This window comes from Vicugna pacos, chromosome 13 (assembly GCF_048564905.1).
Source record: "Vicugna pacos chromosome 13, VicPac4, whole genome shotgun sequence".
Classification (NCBI taxonomy): Eukaryota; Metazoa; Chordata; class Mammalia; order Artiodactyla; family Camelidae; genus Vicugna; species Vicugna pacos.
In genome coordinates this window covers 14,457,678-14,480,479 of record NC_132999.1, presented here as the reverse complement: position 1 = coordinate 14,480,479, position 22,802 = coordinate 14,457,678, and the positions used below count along the sequence as shown (strand labels likewise).

At 38.9% G+C, this 22,802-nt stretch overlaps 1 long non-coding RNA gene across 3 annotated transcripts in view; it reads left to right on the top strand.

Annotated features, from left to right (window-relative positions):
- LOC116282813 (uncharacterized) overlaps positions 1-22,802 on the top strand; it is a 228,358-nt gene that overhangs the window by 44,078 nt on the left and 161,478 nt on the right. The window contains exons 2-4 of one of the 3 annotated variants that reach the window (XR_012079023.1): positions 1,328-1,448; positions 7,248-7,332; positions 15,917-16,016. This is a non-coding gene — a long non-coding RNA (uncharacterized lncRNA). The remainder of the gene's footprint in view (positions 1-1,327; positions 1,449-7,247; positions 7,333-15,916; positions 16,017-22,802) is intronic. The other 2 variants (XR_012079024.1, XR_012079025.1) reach the window with 2 other exon arrangements.

The following is a 22,802-nucleotide window of genomic DNA, read 5'->3' as shown; positions in this document are numbered from 1 at the left end:
AGGTCTATTCATATTATCTACTTCTTCTCATCTGAATTTTGATAGTTTATATCCATCAAGGAATTAGTCCATTTCATCTAAGTTATCAAATTTATGGGCATAGAGTTGTTCATGGTATTCCATTATTATCCTTTTAATGCTCATGGCATGCCCCTTTCAGTTTTGATAATTTGTGTTCTCTCTTTTTATCTTGGTTACTATGGCTAGAGGTTTATCCATTTTATTGAACTTTTCAAAGAGCCAGATTTTGGTTTTGTTGATTTTTGCTATTGCTTCCTGTTTTATATTTTATTGCTTTCTGCTCTAACTTTTATTATTTCTTTTCTTCTGCTTGCTTTAGGGTTATATTTGTCTCCTTTCTCTCATTTCCTAAAATGGAAGGTTAGATTATTTATTTAGATATTTTTCCTAATATATGAATTTAATGCTATAAATTTCCCTCTAAACACTGCTTTTGTTGCATCCCACAGATTTTTATAAATTGTATATTTATTTAGGTTAAACATATGTTTAAATTTCTTTTGAAATTTATTTTTTGATATATGTGCTATTTGGTAGGGTGTTGTTTAATCTTCAAAGATTTTGAGATTTTTCATTTCTTTTTGTTATTAATTAGTAATTTAATTTCATTGTGGTCTGAGAACATGACTTCTACCTTTTAAGTTTGTTAAGACATAATTTATGGCCAAGAATATAGTCTATATTGATGAATATTGGTGTTGAATGAGAGACTGTGCAAGTGTCAATTAGGTCAAATAGATGAACGGTGCTTTTCAGGTCAAGTATATCCTTACTGATTTTCTGCCTGCTTGATTTATCAACTGATGAAAGAGGGGGTGTTGCAGTCTCCAGCTATGATAGTGGATTTGTCTATTTCTCCTTGCAGTTCTATCAGTTTTGGCCGCATGTGTTTGTGCTCTGTTCTTCCGTGAATATATATTAAGGATTTATGTGTATTCTTAGAAATTTGACCCCTTGATTATTATAGTGTTCCTCCTTATTTATGATAATTTTCCTTGTCTAAAATCTTTTAATATAGCTACTCTAGCTTTCTTTTAATTAGTGTTAGCATGATATATATATATTCTCCATCTCTTTACTTTTAAGTTATTTGTATCTTTATACTTAAAGTGGATTTCTTATGGATAACATAGAGCTGGATCTTGTATTTTATCCAGTTTGACAATCTGTCTTTTGAATGGCATATTTCATCAGTCACATTTAAAGTGATTATGGATATAGTAGAATTAATATTTACTATGGTTTAAACTTTTTTCTATTTATTGAACTTGTTCTATTTTTTTTTTCTTGTTTTTTCCCCTCACAGAAACATGTGATTTGGAAACAGAAAGACTGAAAGTACGGGGCATGAAGAGCCTTTGATTTCTGGAGGCCACATGGTCGCCCATGGAATGGAGTAGCAGCTTTGCTGTGGTCAGTTATTAAAGGTAAATGTTAACAATGGAATTTAGAGATGGATCCACCTTCTGGGGAGGTAGTTCACTGGATGCATAAGGAAATGCAAGCTAACAAGAAAAAAGTAAAAAATACATAATCCGTTGATTACTGTTATCTCTAATAGCTAAAATGAAAGAAAATGCTGAATTGGATCTTGATGGTGTCCAAGCTCAAATTTGTGCTGATTTAAGCTTCCATCACTAGCTTCAATGCTGCCCACAAAAGGAACAATTATGCCAAGACAACAGAAATTACCTCTAAAACTTCTGGTCACCAAGAAAGTAGTTAACACGGGGAGAGGGCAAAGCTAAGAAACTATTGAAACCAAGGGGTATAATGTGAAGGAGTTGTTTCATTTTGTAGATTGTTATCATCAGCTCTCTGAAGAACTTTTACTAAAATGTATTGTGGGAGTAAATAATAAAGGGGCCTTGGTTTTGGTTTTGAACTTTGGTTTTGAATGCTGCAGGGTGGAAGAGCACGTTTGGGTTGATATAGGACTCACAGCTCACTACTGAACAATCGCAGATAGCTGTACATAATTCAGATACATAGGAAGCTATTTCTAAGGGAATAGCTGGTCTGGTGAACTGGATAAAAGCAACCATAAGGTCTGTTTACATTGATAAGGGGGACTGCCCATTCCTCCTATAAATGTGGGACTGGCTTTATGATACTTGGGATAGTCACCCATTGAACATGCTTGTTAACCCAGGTTGTGGTTAATGCTTTTTGCATGGGTGCCTCATATTATTTTACTGCTGCAAAATCAAGCCACTGTCTAGGAAGCATAGAATTTGCTGTCTCATTTCCCCTTATGGGTCTTACTGATACTAATGCAAACATTAGGTTAATTAACAAGAGAATACAGAAAGGCAGAGGGGAGAATCAAGGGACTCCTTCCAAGAAGGTGGAAATTTTTAAACATTACTTTGAAATGGGATGAATAAAGCAAACATTGATAAAAGTGAAATAAAGAGAAAAAAAGGAGGAGAATCATAGGACTCATCCCAGCAGGGGATGGTTTATTAAGAATGGGCTGAATAAAATGGACATTGATGGTGTTAAAAGATAAACTGAGGCACATTAAAAATGTTAAGAGTTTATATGAGCAAAAACCTATTTGAGTCAGGCAGCACCATACCAGAAATGGTTGAGTGCTCCACTGATGGGAGCTAGGGGAAAGAGTTTTAAGGTAAAGATGTGGAAGCAAAGTAAGGAAGTGATTCAGTTGGCCATAGCTTAAGTGGTTGCCTTCTTTGGGAAAGACTGTTGGCTGTTTGTGATTGGTTGTCCTCAGGTTTTGATTTCTTAACCTCGAGGCATTTACAGGCTTAGGTTTTTGTTTGCTTACAAAGGCTATTAAGGCATTAGAACCACTTCAGTCTAATGGCCTTCTTGCTTAATTACATTGAAAGTGGGATTAAAACTAAGGTCTTAATATAATACTCTTAAAGTTGGTTGGTCCAAAGGGATCCTTGGCTGGACCCCCAATATTAAAGGCCTCAAACAGTCCCTCAATTTACCACAGTTTGGAGAAATTTTAAAAGCCAAAAGGCAAAGGTTACAATAATAAACCTGACTTGCAAACCCTTGGGCAATAGGTTGAAAGCTTAATCAGGATCAAGATTGACAGAAGGGCCTAGAATCCTTTTTTTGACCTCCTACTGGGAGGTCAAAAGCCTTTTGCACATAAAAAAGTCATGGATTGGAGAAGTCCCTGAGACCCTTTGATATCAGAGCCCCACACACTGTGGTACCAAAACCCATTGGCAAAGCCATGACCAGAGCTAAAATTAGTTTGAGAGAACGTATGTAAAATGTAAGGGTTGGCAATATTATTAAAGTTGAATATTTAAACAGGCTTTATGAGAAGAAGCTGTGTCTCCTTTACCTGAATACCATAGGAATGAGTATTATGTCTGGCTGGACAAGACTTCCCCTACCTAGTATTATTAAATCAGAATCTATTGAAGTCCTAATGGAAGCTTCAGTTAGGAATATAAATGCGGATGGAATCAAGGTAAAAGCTTCCAGAACTGGTGCGGTTGGACAGGCATTACGTGAAGTAGCTGTGTCTATTTTACCTGATTGTACTGTGGGGACTGACCTTGTATCTCATGGGGGAATGTTTCCCCTACCTAGTGTTGTAAATCAGAAGGCGTGCAAATCTGCCCTTCAAACAGTGTTAATTGGACATGCTAAATAGGTACTAGTAAGATTGCCTGAGCCCACAGAGTGTAGCCTAGAGCTGGATGCTGGTAGAGACAAAGTCTCTGTGTGATAACCCTATGTGGAACATAGGCAGGGGCTTATGGCAAAAGCCTGTGAGTACCTCCCCTCAATGACTACTGAGATTTTGAAACAGAATTTCCGTTTGAGGAGCAATTACTAACTTGCCATTGGATATTAAGTGAAACTGCCACTAAACCTGAAATAACTATGATGTCTCAGGTGATGTTGGATAAATACTCTCATGGGGATTCCGCAGTGCCCAGAAGTTTTCCATAATAAAATGGAGATGGTTTATACAGGATCATGCTACCCAGGGAAAGCAAGAAGGAGATATTCTCAAGCTGGGAGCCTCTCTTCCCCCAGGACTAACTCTGGAACTGTGTGAGGAACTGCTGGTTTCTGTCATCACTTGGGCAGTGTCCTGTAAATAGCTCTTGACTGAACAACAAAGAGCTTTTTGGTTTGTGGTTGGCAGTTCCAAAGTGAATAGACATCCTATTTGGAATGTTCCATTCTGATTAAAGAAGATAAAAACAAATCAGCTTGGTGGGCTGAATTGCATGTTGTTTTTCTAGCTCTGGTAGAAGAATTGAACAGTGACGAAAGTCCCCGTGTTTTTTTTTTTTTTTTAACTGATTCATGGGCAGTGGCCAAGTCGCCTGGCCATGTAATCAGACAGGAGGGCAGTGGAAACCTGGCCTATTTAAAGGGATGCCCATATGAGTCACATCCCTATGAAAATCACTGTGGGGGTTTGAGGACATATTAAAGTAGGACATGCTGATGTCCATCAGAACTTCCTTCCAGGTTTAGAAGGTGACTGGAATCAACAAGCAGATATCCCTGTGTGATTGCTCAAAGTAGTCACCTGGGTCCATGAAATAAGTGGATATGGAGGTAGCAGCAATGCAGAGATGGACTGAATTTGGACATATTTTCTTGTACCCTCTGAGGCACAAAATGCCAATAATAACTCGTCTGCCTGCCAGCAAAAAGACGGAGACTGCAGATGGCTGTGTGGCTACGTGGAAAGGCCCTAAACATAGCTGGCAAGTCAGACTGATGCTGGTTGCTCTGGGTGATACAGACGGGTCTTGACAAGAATAGATATTGACTCTGGATTGGGCTTTGCTTGTTGAGTGGTAGAGCGAAATGGTCAGAGTACTATAAAAGAACTGGAACAGAAGATATTGCACCAATTTGAACTCTGAACCATATTTCTTCAGATCAAGGAACATACTTTATAGCTTCAAATATCCAACAATTGGCAGAGGGATATCCTCCCCAGAATAGTAGTTTGATAGAGGATTGGGACAACAAATTAAAACATTGGTTGTCTAAAGCAGGGGGGGGGTGGAGATATAGCCATGAGGTACTGGCTTACCCACCTTCACATGGGAGTGTATGCTTGTATTCAAGAGGGGTGAGGCGAAAGGAGTGTCCCCACTAGACAGATTCCTCTGTGTTTCTGGTGGAGCTGGGGAAGAGCGAGTGGAGAAGGATCCTGGTGTGACTATGCGATTCTTGCCATGGTGGGGAGGATGCTGGTATAATGACTATACTTTTCTCTTTCTTCCCAATGTCATCTCAATTTTGTTTTTCCTCTACTCAATGCAATTTTCACAGGACCAAGGCTGTAACTACAAATGCTGGAAGCAGGGATGATTCTTAAGCAAGAAACTATGATTATACTTTCAAATCTTTATGTCAGAATTCCGAAGGCGTTAAGAGTGAATGCTACTGTATTACTTGGTGGTAAAAATAGCCCACTAGTTCTGCACCGATGTAACCTTATCCTATATAAATGGGAATGGACTAAGATGGAGTTAATTGCTACCCTAGTATTACTGCCTACAATCTAGACCAGCACAGTGGCTGAACATAGTATTCCTTCCGAAGGTGAAAAAGATTTGATATGAATGAAGGAATAGTAGCTGAGAGTAAATAAGTGAATAAGTGAGTTATTTAATGAGGGAAGTCCTATATTACATTAACACTTTAAAAGAGGTCCAGAGCAAGAGATGATATCGTCCTTTAGCTCAATTATACTAGATGCCTGAAAGGGTGAAGTTATAATATTATATTACTGAGACCATTCCTGCTTTTGGAACCTGACAGTGTTGAATAGAAGCCTGGAAAACCTAGTGGCATTGCCCTGGGGGCTAAATATTAATGACTGAGTGGAATGCTAGTAACGTGCCATATCTTTTGACTTTTATGATCCTTTTGCCATAAGAGGTCTATAACCAGAAATCAGGGAATGGACTGTAACATGGTAAGAAATACACATGTAATCTCTGCCCCCTGTTTTGGACACAGAACTTTTAAGACTTATGGAATTTCTGAAGTCATGGGTAGCCTTTTTTTGTACTAATGAGATGACTGGTAGCTAGACAGGGGCCCTAGACAGCTTCAGGATGGAGACTAGTTGCCATGAAGACCAAGTCATGATTAGATGGTTGGAATTTTCATTCCCCTCCATCTCCATACTCCAGAGAGGAGATGGGGCAGATTGAATTAATAATTGATCATGCTTTTGTGCTAAAGCCCCCATCACTCTGACTGAAAGGGTTTGGGGAGCATCTGGGTTGGTGAACACACCATATGCCGGGAGAATGGTGCGTTTCAACTCCAGGAACAGAAGTTCCTGCACTTAGGGACTCTTCTAGACCTTGCCCTTGTACCTTGCTCGTCTGTAGCCTTTCTCATATCCTTTATTATATAATAAACTGGTAAATATAGATAAGTGTTTTCCTGAGTTCTGTGAGCCCTTCTAACCTCAGCAGGGGATCATGGGGACCCTTTATTTATAGCCAGTTGGTCAGAAGTACGTGAGGCCCGGACTTGTGATGGGCATCTGAAGTGGGGGAAGTCTTATGTAACTGAGCCCTTAACTTCAGAGATCTGACACTAACTTCAGGTAGTGTCAGAGCCGAATTGTAAGACACCCAGGTGGTGCTGGACAATTGGACGGTTTGAGAAAAAACCCCAGACAGCTGTGGGTTTTCTAGCTCAGTTTTCACTCAATTTTACAGTGGTGGTTTGCCTTGAGACCTCAATTCTTTGATAAGAGAATTCAAGAAAACTTGTTGATTTTTAATTTGTTCAGCTTTTTTCTTGCAAAGATAGGTGTTACTTTAAAGCTCTTTACATGTCAGAGCTGAAACTGAAGTCTGTACATAGTAACTACATTTATTGTTTCTTCTGAATTTTGTACTAGAACTTGCTTGTTTAGGGTCCAATGTGCATGTCCATAGATTTGCCTGGGGTCCTGGTTATATTAGATGTAAATAAGTTAAAGCTTGTAACTTATTTTAGCACCCTTTTCAGTTTTAAATGTTTCTCATTTTGGACACAAAGCATATTATCACCCTTGTTACAACACCCCTGGGAATAATTATAGACTTCTCTGACAAAGGCTAGCTGTATTTGTCTCCTGAGCGCATCCAGTTTTGTTACTGGAAAACCATATACTACTTTTTCCTTTTTTCCTTCCTTAGTATCTCGCCTCTTTCAGTGTTTGTGTTCATTTTTGTTTTTTGTTTTTTTTTCAGAGACTCCTGTTGAGGTGACTAGAATATGTTCTACTGTGACAGTTAAGATCCTGTGTGGCCACATAGCTTAACTATCAGTTTCAAGGTTTGAGAATACCCAACTCAACGTCATTGTCTTAGTCTGTTCAGGCTGCTATAACACAATACTATAGTCTGGGTGATTCATAAGCAACAGATATTTATTTCTCACATTTCTAGAGGCTGGGAAGTCTATCCAAGATCAAGTTGCCAGCAGATCTAATGTCTAGTGAGGGTCTGCTTTCTGATTTATAGATAACTGTCTTCTCACTGTGTTCTCACTTGGTGGAAGGGTGAAGGGAACTCTCTGGGGTCTTTTATAAAGGCACTAATCCCACTCATAAATGTTCTGCTCTCAGGCCTTGATCACCTCCCAAAAGACCCACATCCGAATGCCATCACTTTGGGGATTGGAGTTCAACATATGAATTTAGGGGGATATAAACATGAAGTCTATAGCATTCTGCCCCTAGTCTTTCAAAATGCATGTTCTTCTCGCATGAAAAATGCAAATATTGTATTGCAATAGCCCTAAAAGTCTAACTTGTTTCAACACAACTTTAAAACCTAAAATCCAAGGCTCTTCTAAGTATCATCTCAGTTAGATATGGATGAGACTTGAAGTACATATTGACCTGTACACCTGTAATATACTTTCAAAATACAATGATGGAACAGGCATAGGATAGATATTTCCACTCTAAAAGGAAAGATAGGAAAGAAGAAAACATTAACCTGTCCCAAATAGTCCAGGCTTCAAGATAAACTCTATGAGATCTTAGGGCTTGAGAAGTAGTCCTCTTTGGCTCAGTGGTCTGCCCTCCAGGCCTCCGTATCCCACCTCCTAGAGCCACTGAGATGGGTGGGGGAAGTCCTGCCCCACAGCTTTGCCAGGCAGAGGTTACCTGTCCTGTTAAACGCAAGGTGATGATTCTCCCTTTTGACACCAAGGAGGTAGCCCTGGTGATCTCTGAATCACCTTCAGGGTCATTCTTCCCGTGTCTTTAAGACGAGTTCATGTTCACAGAAGTAGCTCCATGATCCTGTTCTACAAAGTCTAAGTCTGACACCTTCCTTTACTCCTTCCTGTCTCCTTCCTCTTCCATTCATACTGGGAGTTTTCCCCCTGGGGTGGCTGATTAAGTTTTGGTTCACACTAAATAATCACCTTATTAAAATGGTCCCAGTCACTTGACCACACCCCTAATGTTCTCTCCCCAACATGGTCGCTCATTTTTTGCACTATAGATGTAAGGCTGAGAATTTTCCAAATCTTTAATTTCTCGTTCCTTTTTAGTTAATAATTCCATCTTTAAATCATTTCTCTTTTCCCACATTTTACTGTAAACAATCAGAAGGAGCAAAGCCACATCTTCAACACTGCTTAGAAATTTCCTCAGCTAAGTATCCAATTTCATTGCTCATAAGTTGTACTCTAGAACACGAACACAATCCAGCCAAATTCACTTTATAACAAGGATCACTTTTCCTCCATCGTCCAATAACATGGTCCTCATTTCTGTGGGAAACCTCAGAATGGCCTTTACTGTCTGTATTTCTACAAACATTCTGTTCATGGTGACTTAGGTATTCCCTAACAAGACTGAGGCTTTCTCCACAGCCCTCTTGCCCTTTTCTTTTCTTTCTGAGTCTGCACAATATTCACCATTAATGATCCATTCGTGACAATGTAGGGTTTTTTTTTTCCTTGCACGTACCTCAAAACTTACCTGTTTGTTCCAGGAAATTCTTATCTTGGGAGATATGGCTTGCTAACTAGCAAGTAATTTCACTGTTTGCTTCAGGAAATTTCTAATTTCTTGAGGAAAATTCTTGTCTCACCTGGGCAAAGAGCTTGCTTATACAGTAAGAGCTTACTGAGGAAGACTTGCTTCAGAAGTCTTGTCTCTCTGAGTTTGTCAGTCATAGACTATTATTAATTAATTTGCCCAATTCTAATCAGTTCCTCACCTCGAAAGACTTGCCTATTTGAACCTAGACCTCAAAATTACATATCTCTGTATTTCTATCTCTATTTAGCTATCATCTGTCTGTCTGTCTGTCTTCTCTTCTGACCTTCCCCTTCTGAAAGCTAGTAAGATTTTTAAAGTTATGTTGTCTCTTGTTGCAGTAGGCTTATTCAGCTTCACATTGCTTGATCTACAAGTTAGTCTAATTATCTTAGACACCTTGTGGTATTAGCATTTCTGAGGCAAGTGTATTGATTAGACTCCACTGTAATCCTGAAAACTGGATTCTCCTGCAAAATTAAATCAGATAGAAAGGACAGGCAAAATTTTGGAGAGGTTTTGTTGCCTGCTTCTAGCTGGCCATTTCATTATTCCACCAATTCCCATCATAACAAACCATTAATTCTGACACATCCCATGAATTAAGAATATTCTTATCTCAGCACTACAGGTGAGGAACTTGGGACTGAGGCTAATTGACTTGCTCAAGGTCGCTACGTGAACCAGTAGCCTGGCTGAGATACAGCTCAAGTCTCTTGACTCTCAGGCCCCTGCTCTGTGCACCAGGTGTGCTCTGCCATCATTCTGCTCTGCCATCAATAAGCTACTGACCTTATTTCCTTTTTAGTTGGCAGAAGTCTACCCTATGTACCAATGTCATTTCTGTAGTTTATACCTGACTTACTTTTCTGCTTGGGCAACTTTGTAGTGTTTATAGTATTTTCAGAGTATGGCAAACATACTATAAAATAATCTTTTTAAAAAGTTACATAAGATATGGAGGTAGGAGAATTCTTAAAATATACTGAGTTTTACAATGTATAGCTTTACAGTAATTGATAAAATCAAATAAGCTTCAATGTTGAGATTTTCTTATAGGTAAGATCTACATAGCCAACTACACACTGTACCCTTCAAAAGGAAAATGGGCAAACTAATGTTGCTTTGTAGTATAGCTAATAAATTGTAAGTTATACTGTAAATACAGTGCCTTTGGTGTAAACTTACTTGATTTAGGCAAAACATTCTTCAGTCATAACTTTCTGCCATCTCCATTTTGGCAGTCTGTCTCTAAAAATGTTACGAATTGAAATGGCTTGTCTCTCAATGGGTTCCACTTTTTTTGTTTTCCATCTCCTTTCTTCTTTCATTAGAATCATACTTACTATGAAGCAGCCTTCATGATTTGTTTCTTTGTAAGCCTAGTCTGACCAAATAGACTCTTAATGAGGTTTACTGAGGGCTGATCATTCCCGTTTACCTCAGAAAGCATGAAGAGGTAATCAATCTCATTTTAAAGACGTTTCAGAAGCTTTGTGAGAGGTGATTAGAAGGAGCTTTCAGGGAGCCAGAAGTAAATTTACATATCTAAAAAGAGAAGTTTCTAAGAGTCCTGAGTACCTGCTCCCAGCTAAAATAAGCACTTAGTGGCCTCTTTACCTAGAACTTAATTAAGGCACTATCATACGACTTTGCAGAATTCCTGGAGTCTCAAAAGCTTGACCCTAGTATTTTAAAGGGAAACAGCAATTTTTCCCATCTATGCTCAGCATTGTATGAAAAACTTCTTTTTTTGAAAAGTTCTTACTGCTTATTTTGGGAAGATAGATAAAATTCTTGGACTATATGTATGTGAATCAGAGATAATCTCTGGATAAAGGGATTTGAATGGCAGCCATAGGAATAGGGAATAGGAAAGAATCGGTCTTAAAAATAAATGCATAGGAAGGATCGCAATATTATGCACCAAGTAAGAAAAAATAAACAGAGCTAGGCACCTGTGTGCCTTATAGGGATATAAAGATGATGACAAAACAGTTTCTGTGTGGATCTAGCTCAACGGGGAATACATTTATATAAACAGGACACCTCAAGAACAGCTAAGTGTGGAAACAGGATTCAGCTAAGCTAAGAAGGACTTCTTAGAGGAAATAATGTCTAAGCATATTTTTTAATAACTCATCTCTGATATTTAACATGTGTATTAATTTGCTAGGGCTGCCATAATAAAACAGCACCAACTGGGCGGCTTAAATAACAGACGTTAATTTTTGCACAGTTCTGGAGACTAGAAATCCAAGATCTAGGTGTCGGCAGGGTTGGTTTCCTTCTGAGGCCTCTTTCCTTGACTTGTCGATAGCTGCCTATGCGCTGTGTCCTCACATGGTCTTTCCCTGGAGTGCTCCCACCCCTGGTGTGTCTTTATGTGTCCAAATCTCCTCTTCTTACAAAGACACTAGTTAGACTGGGTTAGGGTCCACCCACAGGACTTCATTTAACCTTAATTATCTCTTTGAAGTCCTATCTCAAAATACAGTCACATTCTGAGGTACTGGAGTTAGGGTATCAACATGTGAATTTTAGGGGAACACAATTCAATCTATAATAAAATGTTACAGATTTCCGAAAGGCAGCATAGGCTTTTTCCCTTTCCATCTTATTTATTTTTATTTTCTCCTTCTTAATTGAGAAGCAATGTAGCATAATGACTAAGAGCGTGAGCTCTGTAGCCAGCCCACTTGAATTCAGTCTTTGCTGTGCTACTTAATAGATGTGCAACAAAATGTGAGTTGCTCGATTTGTCTGTATCTCGGCTATTTTGCATGTGAAATGGAGATGTTGATAACTACCTCATTGGGTTGCTGTAAAGTTTAAATGGATGAATACATATAACATACTTAACAGTGTCTGGCACATAATAAACAGTCATTAAGTGTAAAGTATACAGGATACTAATAATTTCTGGCCATAAACTTGTACAGTATGATACTTACACATACTAGTGCCCATAAATAAAGATTCATATTCTTTGGAGTCATATCCCATTTTTCATCAAATGTCATAATCAGAAAGAAAGATGGATAAGTTTAAGATGACTTATCTCAGCTACAATTTCTGTCACTTATTATTCACATATTCACATACAGCATACATCTGTCTGATCATCTGTGTTTCTAAAATAGATCCATTGAGACTAGACACCTAATATTGTTAATAAGAAAAACCCCATGTGTCTTTTTTTATTTCTAAGGGTGATAATTCCAAACTTCAGTTTGCTGTGCTAAATTCATCCTTAATCTTGTCTTAGGGATATTTCAGGTGCATGTGTTAGTCCTTTTATTTGTTCTTTATAAAAACATTATTATCATTCTCTCTCTTGAGTTCAAAGAGAACTAAATAATAAACAAGTAGGAAAGTATTTTTTTAATGATGATTATTATGTGTCGTGTTTTCCTAGACAGCACCTTTCACTAATAAAAATGACTTTCTAATAGTCAAGTCCAATTAACTATTTTCAGGCATCAAGCAACTTATCCAAAGTGATGTCTCTGCACCACTTGTTCTTTTTATTAATACTTATATGGCATTTGCTTTTTGCCTGGCCCTGCTGTAAACACATTCCATATTTTAAATCATTCAGTCCTCACATCAGCTCTGTAAAGTGGATGCTATTATCCCTTACAAATGAAGAAACTGAGGTGCAAAGAGATTAAGTCACTCGCCCTGCACATAGTGAGTAAGTAGTGGAGCCCTCATTCGGGGCTAAGTAGTCATAATTAGGTTTTCATTCTTTGGACACTCTTTCTCTTTTGTTTTAGAGCATACTACTCATTTCCCATCTTTCTGGCCAGTTTTTCTTAATATCCTTTATTAGGTCTTTCTTTTGAGATGGAATGGTTCTTGCATACTGGGGTTTCCCAGGGTTCTCTTCTTGGAATGCATGTTTTTTTCCCTTTAAACTGTCTCACTCATTTCTAGGGCTTATCTATTAATCTAAATAGAAATAAGTGTTACAGCTGTACCTCCAGAGCCACCTTGCCCCTGAGTTGAATACATATTTCCAACTTGGCCCCTGAGCCTACACAACGTTGAAGGCTCCATTGGCCTCATTCTCCCCACATTGCTCTTCAGTTCCAATATCTAAGCCTAGTAGTGGACTCTACAGCCTCCTTCATTTCACGTGTATAATCTGGCTGGCACCAAGTTCTCCTGATTCTGGCTAGCCTCACGTGGCTCTCTGCTCTTGCCCTGAATGGCTAATCTTACTAGCATTGCTTTAGTTTAGCATCTGTAGCTAAGTGTTGATTTTCTGTTGTCTTATTGCTCACTAATGATTTTCAGTTGCTAAAAGTTATTGTTTGAATATTGTGCAGTTAGCACATACTAGCATTCTCTGCAGTTTAAGATGTTTTAATCACTTCATTACTGTCATTTCCCTAATATCCCCGACCTGAGTCAGGATTTGATTTCTTGAGCTAGCTTTCTGCCTTCTGTTTGCTAAGAAAGAATCCAGTTCCTATTTCATCTCAGTAATGTTCTCTTGCAGGAACAAGATACTTTCAGGATCAAGCCTTTTTCAGAGTTTAAAAAATAGATGAGTTTTTGTTTCCTTCCTTAGCAGTTACCAATGGACAGACAGAATACAAAGAGATAAACATGTTTTAAGAAACACCTGGCATATTTTTGATCTACAAAATCTCTTTGAGGATGATATTAATTACATTGTATATTATCGCTCACCTGGAGTTTTGCATCAACCTTCAAATTTATCTATCTCTCTGTTCACTCTAATTCATCCTCTATATAGTCATCTTCCTAAAAATAAAAAAAGATATATTGGCCACTGGATTAAGTGAAAATTCTTTCAGACTGGCTTGCAGGATCTTTGACAAACTAGCTGGATATGCCATTTGCTCCCTTCTTATCTAAAAATTCATACATTCCATCTGGAGCCGACCCTGACATGACTTCTGGGCGTTCTTACTCAGTTTTTCTAACCACCGACTGGTTGTGTTACCCAGGACAGCCCTGCCCTGCCCGTGTTAAAGGCCAGGACTCTTGTGCCTAATTTTCATCTGCCTGCTGGCTGCCAGTACTTTTCTTACAGTTGTCTAGCTCCCAACCTTCTGTTTCTAAAAATTGATTTAGATTCTATGACTGGATTCTTATCACTAATTTTAAATAGGATTTTAGTTCTGACTTTTTCCCCATAGAAGACAACCATTCCACAAGATGAAGCCGTGACCCCAGATTCAGTCAGCTTTCTGGAAATCCTATAAATCCGATAGCCCCTCAAAGGATCATGCAGTCTGTTAAAAATCTTCCCATTTTTCTCAGACAGAATCGGTCAGTTGGGACTTCCATGGTCATCCTCTGTTCTTACCTCTATTATAATATTTTTGTGTTGCAGTTACAGCTACTCTAATACTGCAGGCCACATTCTCAGGTGTGAAGAATGTAACTTGGCACTTCTGTAATCCACTTCTGTTGGGCCTTCTATTGGACACTGTCAGGGTTGCTCCCAGACACCCTCATATCCCTTTTACCGATTCTGTGCATTCTTCCCCTGATGTCAATGTGTCCTCCCTTCCCTCAGCCCACACCTGCAAGTCTTCTTCAGAAGACTGCCTTCTGACGCTGGGACTGCTTCTCCTGGAAGCCCAGAGAGCTGCAGGTGCCTGGGAACTGCATTCCCCAGGGCGGCTCTTAGCCAGTGACGGGATGGTGAGGCCGACCCACCCAGGGACAGGAGCACTCTCCGCCCTGGGGCGTGGGCTGTTGCCATGTCCGTGGGACTTGGCCTGAACTCTGACTTGGCTTCTTTTGCCTCTGTGCTCTGCTTCCCTTTCTCCTTCATTGGTTTCTGTCAGGAACACTCCCCCAATAATTCACTTGCACAGGACTCCTTGCCTCAGAATCTACTTCTGAAAATCTTGACCTAAAACACCACTTCATTTCCCTTTTAAATCCATTTTGTTTGATTACAGAAGAATTCATCTAAATGATTCTGAATATACTTTGTCACTTCAGATTTAATCGCAACCAATTCAGAATTTTTGTTTTCATATCTCTCTTCTCCACAAGTTCTGGTCGAGTAGTCATGATGGTGGTGATGTTTTTGTAGTGTCATAAGGGAGTGTGTCCATCTGGTCCCAGTTGTCAGAATCTGTCAGAGTGACACATTATTTTGCTACTCAATTATCTGTTTCCATGTTTGTTCTTATTACCATGGTACAAGCTTTACAGTGCCTAGGTCCCTAGCTTTTTTTTTTTTTTTTCCATTCCCACACTGAGAACAGAAGCACTAACTGCTGAGTGGAAGTAATAATACAGTGCCTTTGTAAGCTAGGCATTACGGTCCTAACTGTACAGATGATGTAAGTGAGGCTCATAGATATTAAATCACTGAGGCAAATTAGGATAGTTGATTAATAGTAGAACCAGAAAATGACTATAACTCAATAAAAAAAAAATTAGTAGAACCAGAATCCAGGTTTTCTGACTCAATGTAAACTAACTCTTTCACACTGACCATCCCTGCCTGCCTTCTTGCCAAGATCTCATGGATGTTTCTATTTTTATTTTTTTTAACATTTTTTATTGAGTTATAATCATTTTACAATGTTGTGTCAAATTCCAGTGTAGAGAACAATTTTTCAGTTATACATGAACATATATATATTCATTGTCACATTTTTTTCTCTATGAGCTACCATAAGATCTTATATATATCTCCCTGTGCTATACAGTATAATCTTGTTTATCTATTCTACATTTTGAAATCCCAGTCTGTCCCTTCCCACCCTCCACCCCCTTGGCAACCACAAGTTTGTATTCTATGTCTATGAGTCTGTTTCTGTTCTGTATTTATGTTTTTTTGTTTTTTGTTTTTTGTTTTAGATTCCACATATGAACGATCTCATATGGTATTTTTCTTTCTCTTTCTGGCTTACTTCACTTAGAATGACATTCTCCAGGAGCATCCATGTTGCTGCAAAAGGTGTTGTGTTGTCAGTTTTTATGACTGAATAGTATTCCATTGTATAAATATTGCACATCTTCTTTACCCAGTCATCTTTTGATTGACATTTAGACTGTTCCCATGTCTTGGCTATTGTAAATAGTGCTGCTATGGACATTGGGGTGCAGGTGTCATTTTGAAGTAGGGTTCCTTCTGGATAGGTACCCAGGAGCAGGATTCCTGGATCATATGGTAAGTCTATTCCTAGTCTTTTGAGAAATCTCCGTACTGTTTTCCACAGTGGCTGCACCAAACTGCATTCCCACCAGCAGTGAAGGAGGGTTCCCTTTTCTGCATGGATGTTTTATATGCTTGGGGCTCAAGGAAAGGTCCTGCTTATGGTGATGTCAGCCACTAGAAAAGTAAGACACAAACATCTTCCTAAAATCCCGTTAGAGGAGAGAAGAGTCATTCTAAAACCTTTGTCACTGCTGGAAATAAAAACCAGAATGTTTTTGCCTGGATTTCCTCCTTAAATATGAATAATAACTAATACCTTTCTTTCCTACTTAGAGAAACACTCCACAGTTTGAAACGTTTATTGGAAACCTGCCTGTGATAAAATCAGGCGTCAGTTTTGATATCATTTTTATCCATTTGGTAAGCCTTCTTGGCAATGGAAGAAATATACTCCAGGAGCATTTGATGTAAGGACAATGCTTTTACATGATTGATATTACAGTGAGCAAGAAGTCTTAGCACTATACTCTTTTTTAATCCCATCAATTCTCACTCTTAGGAGTTCAAGGCCTTAGATCAGGCTGTATCTTGTAGGATTTAAAAGGCATCTCTGAGATCTTCAGAGGAGCAGAGGTGGCATGACCTCTTGTTGCTATGTGTGTGTGCAGGCCTCTGGGCCCTCCTGTTGTAGCATCGTGCTGTGCTGAGCTGTGTGAGTGCAGGAGCTGCTTGGAGTGATGCGGCTCACATATTCTGCCTAGCAGGAGGGAGAAAGAGTGCAGTCTGAAAGATGTGATTCAGTTAATATGCTACATTTTGCCTCTCAGGCACTTGGGGGCACATCTTTTGTTATTCTGCTTATTTCTCCTGACAAGGGCATGATTTGGCAGTTTGTTAGGGAACAACATTACCATTTAGTGGAAGAGCACTTTCCGTTTTAAAACTTTTAACTTGAATTAATGTCACGTAGAGTATATTTGTTTTAACCTATTGACTCTTAGCACTTTAACACCTTAGGCAAGATTCATCTGTGTGTGTAGAACCTGAAATCATTTGCAATTTGGTAATGTGTCTCATTGTAGCATTTTTGAATGCCATTATGAATTAAATACAGTAGTATCATTTTATATTCCATTTTGAGATCTTAAAGTTGACATTTACTTTTTGCAAATAAATTCCATGCAAAAATTGGCATAGTACTCTCTCCAACTTGTACATTTATGGTATTTTAATCTTTTAACTTAAAACCTTGAATAGTAATTTGGGGACTTTTTTTTTTTATTCCTAGAGATATATTGGGAATGAAGAGATGGCTATATTAGGAGATATGTTCAAAAGCTAAATAATCATTGGTACATTCAGGACTGCCTTCAAATGAAATTTCAAGCTTAATGAAATTTGACCTCGCTATACCTTCCTATTGTGTATGTTCCCTCCCTCTAGTGTCCACTGTCCTCGGGATGACCTTTTACCTTCTCTCTCATGCATACATCTTCTTCTGTGCCTTTAGGAATATGGGTTTCTTCTGCATCACCAAAAGCCATGATGACTCCTTCTGAAAGGGCTGAGGACTCCTTCCTGCTGGAGTCCAGGAGGGGCTGATAGCAAGGAAATCCTGATTCTTCCTTAACAATGATACTCCCGAATGTTCCTCAACCCCATGCTCCTGCTGCAGGACTTCAGTTACCTCTGACTATGATGGCTTCCTCCAGATAACCACTTGAACTCTCTCACTGCTTTCAAGTCTGCTTAGATGCCACCTCCTCAGAAAAGCCTTCCTTATTACCCTAGCTAAAATAGACCTTCCATCACCTCTCTCTATACCCTTACCATGCCTTCTTTATTTTCCTTTAGAAAACTTTTTACTACTTGACATCGTATTAGCTATCTTCTTAAAAATCTCTCCCTCCTCATAATGTGTAAACGTTCCAAGAACTGTTTAAGTGTCTGATACATAGTAAGTACACAATATTTATTGAATTAATGAATGAATACATGTTACGAAATGCAAAATGCAAGGTATTAAGGAGAATTGATGCCTTTGGAAAGCAACCTAAAATTCTGTTTCATCTTCCTCCACAACAATTAATTTTGTTTTGAATTCTTACATGCGCTAAAGTCTGCTTCTCCTGAAAGGTTACACACATGCACACACAGGTGTTTTTTAACCACTGACAAGCAAATTATTGTATTAAAATTTTTCTCAGTTTAGAGGAGGCAATTACATTGCAAAACTTTAGCTTAACTTTCTTTTTGGAGTTTTCTCTACATGCAAACATTGCATTTCTTATCTTACTGATTTTTTTAACCAATGCAAAATGTTCATTTATCTTGGAATTCTTTAAGTAACTAAGCTATATGCTTAAAGCCTTAGTTTTGATCACAGTGTTTGATTGTATACACACACTGTCAGTCTGTAACAAAATTTAGCCAACATCGGTAGATAAAAGCCTACATTTTTAAAGTAAAGCAAAGATTTTCTATAGGATAAGGAAGATTTTGCCCTGTAAACTTTAAGAAAAAGCTTGAATTATTAGGGTAGAATGGTGACTTTACACTTAAGACTATGATATGAAGATAGTAGAGGAAGCTGTGTAAAAGCAGGATGTGATGTATGTAGAATGTGGTGCTTTTATGCCTGCCTTTCCACCGCTCAGTGGTGAAACCAGACCTTGCTTCCAGCCTAGGTTAAAATCTGGCTAACCTCTGAATTAACCTTCTACTCCTACCATCGTCATGAATGGAGAATCCCTTTGGAATCATATGCAGTGAATTCCTTTAGAAGGGAGGAGTGTCAAGTCAGAAATGTGAGCATGGACTGTCTGGAGCCAAGACAGCACTACGGGAGTACTCTGTGCTTGGGTCAGGGGGCCAGAGACCACTGACAGAGTACAGCAGAAGGAAGTTAGCTGGTATACTCTGTTTGCCTTTTATTTGCCAAGGACTTCACAAGCAGTATCGTATTTAACCTTCACAGTTATCCTACTAGGCAGATGTTATTAACCGTGTTTTACAGGAAAGATCGAAGCCCTGAGGGATGAAATAGCTTGCTAATGTTTCACAGTTAATAAGTCATGAAGGCAGAATTTGAACCCTGTTCTAGAAGGCTCAAATTCTTGCTTTTTGTGCTGTACCATATTGCCTAGAAGAGGAAAAAGGTGACATAGACAAACATTGACACCATTACAATTTTGTGTCATTAATACTTGCCCAACACTATACACTTTTATCAGGCTGAGTATATGGAGTAGCAATGGACTATAGTCTAAAATAAGATGTATTTTTGATTTGACAAGGACAACCCCACCTTCTCTGGAGGTCACTGGAGTAGGAGTGTGCAGATTTCATGAGAGCCTGAAGTACTTTTTGTGAGAGGAAACATTTCAAATCCCCAAACCAGCCTTCAGCACTCAAGTAGATGTGCAAGTGTATTTATCACACAGGTAAACAAAGAGGGACCAAACCCGAAATACATGAATAAACCCTAGAGGGGTAACCCAGGGAGCATTTTAGGACATCCTTGTGGTGGGGAGTTGGAGGTTCAGGGTTATATTCATCTGAATATTAAGAGAAACATGACCCTTACCACAAGGTGGTAAGTGGGATATAGCTACAAATGTGCCATCACCTGGAATGGCCCGTGCATTTCCGTTTTCCCCTCTAATATGTTATAGTTTCCCTTGAGAGTATTGTTTCCTCTCTAGTCTACTCTTGAGGGACATTTCAAAGTCCTTTATCCCTGAATTCAGTATGTTGTATCCAGTGCCACCTAAGTACTTCAGGGGCACCCTCACCCTTTAGATGCCTCCCTTGAAACCTTTAGTTCTGTCTCATATAATGGGGACTGGCCAGGGGTGGCAATGCCATCAGAGTGGCATGGTGAGATGATTGTTCCTGCTGGCTAGCAGGGTACTTCTTCTGCAGGATCACATGAGATTTTGGCTGATTCTCACTTACACAGGATGCAGGATGAATTCGGGGTTCTGGCTACAGGTAGTGGAACTCCAACCCTTGGCACTGTGCTGCATATATATGCTCGTACGTCAGTTCTTGTCTACCTGTGTTCCAGTTGTGGTGCCACCTCTGATCCACAGCACTGGATCATTCTGGTGATGGCAGCAGGCATCTTTAACTCTGTACATTCCTCAACACTAACAACCCGGGTGCCATCCCAACCCCTCTGCAGGCTCTGTATCAGGTGGCAGATAGCCTTCCTGGGTGCGGCCTCACCTATTTTCACTGAGGGCTTTTGAGATCATTGTTCTGCAACCCTGATGGGCCCATCTCGTTAATGTCTCCTCCTGCTTCTGATGGATATGTCAGTGCTATGCTCTTTCTAGATGATCTTACACTGTGCCTGCTGAAGGATGGGGGTTCCTTCAGTCAATGGAACCACTCTTCTCACCACGCCCTTCATGTATTCTCCTAGCTGGTAGTGGTATGGGGAGGCAGGGGTGATTAGCATCAAAGAAGATCCCATTCTAAGAATACAGTGAAAATGGATTTTAAAAGTTTACTACAGATTGAAAGTTTGTGTCCTCCCCAGATTCATTCTGTTGAAACCTAATCCCCAGTGTGATGGGATTTGGAGGTGGGGCTTTTGGGAAGTGATTAGGTCATGAGGGTGGAGCCCTAAGGAATAGGATTAGTGCCCTTGTAAAAGAGACCCCAGAGATCTCCCTAGCTCCTTCCTCCATGTGAAGACAGAGTGAGAAGAAGACCATCTATGAACCAGGAGTCAGGTCCTCACCAGGTACCAAATCTGCTAGAACCCTGATCTTGGACCTCCTAGCCTCCAGAAATGTGAGAAATGAATTTCTTGTTGTTTAAAAACCACTCAGTCTGTGGTATTCTCTTATCACAGCCCAAATAGACTAGGAGAGAATTCAAGAGAAGATATGGTTGAAAGAAATATTTTCCTATGTTTCCTAGGTTGTAAAATTCTGAATGGTAAATTTAACAATTAGAAAATGAATTATTCATTCACATTTTTCTCAATACTCTGGATGGGACCCGCATTTGGGGCCATCATCAGTGAAACACAGCAACAAGCTTTGAAATAGTCATTGGAAACCAATAATCACAGGTGGCACAATGAACAATGACATTATTATATAAATAATGATGTAACCATCATTAAATAAATGGCATTAGGGAATGATAGAGGTGAGAAGATCCATCATGATTCAATACAGAAAGTTTCAAAGGGCCATGGCATTGTAAGTAACAACGGCATTGCTACATTTTTTTCTCTTATCAAGAGGTATGAAATTATCCAGGAATAGAGCATTTCATAATAAAAAACACAAAGAGATGATTTCTGTACCTGAAGAGAAAGAGTTGGTAGCTGGACACTGTAAGAAATTTCACATGCACTGATTGGACAATAAAATATGTATTTCTTCTCTTCCCACTATTCTGAATCTTTATTTAGATAACTGACTATATCTAACATGGGCTTGTGAATTTTTTAATACAAAGTCAAATTGTTTGTATTATATATAAAAATATTTTTCCCAGGGTCTTGCATAACTTAGGGATTCCCTGGTGTTAGCAGAGGACACTAATGGCATCATAGGGTGTGTCCATTATAAACAATCTGAATGTGTCCATCAAGTTATGAAACAGATACTTTTGGAGAAAATTAATATATGTATCTAATCAGCAGGCTGAGGAAGTAGTCTGAAAAGGGGGACAATCCCCAAAACATTAATCAGGGGGAACATAAATAGACAACTTTTTATGCAATAACAAAAATGTGTCAACATGAGCATTCGATACCTCCAAGAGCTAAGCTTTAATAGCAGGGAGGGACACAGTATAATAATGGGCCAAGTTCTTGATTACTTTTCCTAATGAGAGTGAAGCACAGCATGGAAAAGTGACAACTTGAGATAATTCAAAGTGTCACATTAGCTTTGGGTTTCAATCTCTTCTATAACCAGTCTTCATAAAAACTGCTAATGAGTAGTAAATTGGACCGATTTGAGTTTTACTTCAATTTGCTTCTTGTGCAAATCTTTAGAGAAAGAGGATAAGGCAGTGGGATATCATGGATAGCACATTAGAGCAGAAATCAAGCGACCTGAGTTAGAGTCTGCACTCTGCAGTTAACAATCTGTGTAGCCCTGGGCAAGGAAGGCAAAGAAATAAGCTGTCATGAACATCTGTCAGGTGCCATGCATTGTGCTAGGTCCAAAGGAGACAGGTAAATAGCTCTGGGGCCATGTCTTCAAGCCACTCACAGTCTGATGGTGGAGACTGTCATGTAAGAAGATAACTAGAGTATCTTATGATAACTCTTTTATACAGTTATGAGCAATGGACTGTGGGAGTTCAGAATATAGTGTGATTAACAATGAAAAAATCAATAGGGATACATGCTAGTCAGCGCTGTCCAATAGTAAATAATGTAAGTAATAATTAAAGTAATTATAGCATTCTAGGAAGTATATTGAAAGAGTAAAAAGAAACAGATGACATTCTTTAATAATATATTTGGTTTAATCCAGTGTATCCAAAATATTTCAATAGGTTAAAGATTTGAAGTTATTAGTGAGATTGTCTGCATTCTTTTTTTTAAAA